A 2,379-nucleotide genomic window follows, 5' to 3' on the forward strand; every position below is an offset into this window, starting at 1 on the left:
GGAGTGAGTGAGCGGCTGCGTGGTGCTCAGTGGCCGGCTGGGGTTAAACCACAACAGGAGTAAATGAGTTTCTGAGGTATACGCCTGGAGCACAGTTATTCAGAAGCAATGCGATAATAAATTTCATTTTACTCAAGTCATCAGTCCTCCCGCCTTGGTGTACATGAACAAGGTCTTGCTCGTCTTGGATCCCCTCAATATCCACAATTTTGTGGCTGAAGCAGTGGCAGCAATTTCCTTTTTTCTCCACATTTTGAACAGGCAGAAGGAGGAACGGAGGCACTGGTAAGCAGGGGAAGTTAGCAGTGGGGAGCAGAGACTGAGGGAATTCACACCCATCCCAACCTATTTTTTCCAGTTCTTTTAAAATATGTAGTTTTGATGTTATGTGTTGACTTTGGTTGTTGACAGACTGCATGAAAAGCGCCAATGTGTTACTCTAGGCATTTTTGGCAGATATATAGGAAAGCTATCCAGTTAAGATCAGCAGCTAACCCACAACAAAGCTTAATCTCCAGCCAAAAGCTTAATCCAACAGAAATCAAACATCTGCCCTCCTCGGGCACTCTGGGATGGAGACAGAGGTCTTGGCTTCTGGGGTGGCTCCAGAATTGTTCTTCATCTTCTGACTCCCCCCAGACGGCAAAGCAGGGCATGTGCACTCGCTCTGTGGTTTAGGTAAGAGACGGCGGCGTGGGGTGGCAGCTGCCAGGCTCTCAGAATTACAGCTACAAAACCTCAGACTGAACCATACGTAGATCTAGTACCAATAACAGTATCCCTCCCTTGCCTGTAAAACTTTCTGCTATTTCTGGCCTTTCTCTCCCAACGTCTCTTTTCATACACAGCAGATTGAGACCATTATCCCTGGAATAAGAGTGTGCACGCTGCTTTTTTTCACTGTATCTCGTTCCTGACCTCTGCTGCTTTTTTACTATTCTAGTCCTGGTTTATAATAGGAAATTGAAAGCCCAAAGATTTTCTTCACATCTGACATTCATTCATCCCCCCAGCTTCTTTTTTTCCCTGTCAGATTAAAGGGAGAGAGAAAGAAACAGCCAAAACTGTGTGTTTATGGTCCATATTTTTAATATCCAAAAACCTGATTCTGTTCTTAGTCTTGCTTTGTGTAACTTTATTCATTTCACTGACCTTATTCTGGATCCTCACCAATGTGAAGGATGGGAAGGAAGTCAGGTGATATATTTAAAGAGTGTTTGTTTTAACCATAACATTGAGAGTTAAGACAACAAGTCTCATGCTCATCTGCCCGTTTCCCAGCCCGAATGACTTGTCTACATTCCTGATCTTATCATTCAAGCCCAGATATTTGAAAAGTGACCACAGATTTAGAGTGACTCAAGTTTTACCAGTCTGGGACATCTCTATCCTGATTTTCTTCAGATGGTTCCAGTTAAAAGTATGGCAGTGGTGCACCCCTGGGGCTGAAAGTATTTCAAGCTGGAAGCCCTAAAATCAAGCCAGCTCAAATCAGAGGCTTTTAAAAATCATTTGGCCTTCATATGTGAGTTAGTGAGTCCCCACTGAGAGGTGATGGAAACATGCAGCTCCCAGTGGAAGCTGAATGAGAGGCAGTTGAATTAAACCTTTGGTACCATAAGGCTATTGAGTCACACAGCCCAGGATACGCCTGTCCCCGCTGATGCCATGACAGCACAGCTATCATAGAATCATAGAGCCATAGAACATCTCAAGTTGGAAGGGACCCATAAGGATCATCAAGTCCAACTCCCTGCTGCTCCTAGGACTACCTAAAACTAAACCCATATGACTAAGAGTGTCATCCAGACGCTCTTTGAACTCTGACAGGCTTGGTGCTGTGACCACTTCCCTGGGAAGCCTGTTCCAGTGACCGACCACCCTCTCCGTGAGGAACTTTTTCCTAATGTCCAATCTGAACTTCTCCTGACGCAGCTTCATTCCATTTCCTCCCGGAGAGGAGGTCACCGGAGAGAGGAGATCAGCATCTCCCCCTCCAGTGATGCAGGATGGCTCCATCTGCTGTCAGGCACCTTTCCTTACGGTGCACTTTATTTTGCAAGGCTGGGAGTGTTCTCATTTCATGCCCTTTCCCTCTTGGGGGTGAAAACTCCTGAGGTTTGGAAAAATATGCCTTCAATGACTGGAATGGATTGGATTGGACTGTGATGCTTCCTGCAGATTTATAAGCCTATATCCTAAAGACCACTGAAACAAAAGCTCAGTTATCGGACAATTAATAGGACCCTGGTTCAGCAAAACAGCTAATCATGCATTCAGCTTCTTGCTGTACAAATGTTCTATTTTACTTCAATTAAGTATAGGCTTAATTTGCTGCATAGATCATTTAATATAATATGCTGTAGTGTTTTACAAAAT

This window comes from Fulmarus glacialis, unplaced genomic scaffold (assembly GCF_000690835.1).
Source record: "Fulmarus glacialis isolate BGI_N327 unplaced genomic scaffold, ASM69083v1 scaffold47606, whole genome shotgun sequence".
Taxonomy (NCBI): Eukaryota; Metazoa; Chordata; class Aves; order Procellariiformes; family Procellariidae; genus Fulmarus; species Fulmarus glacialis.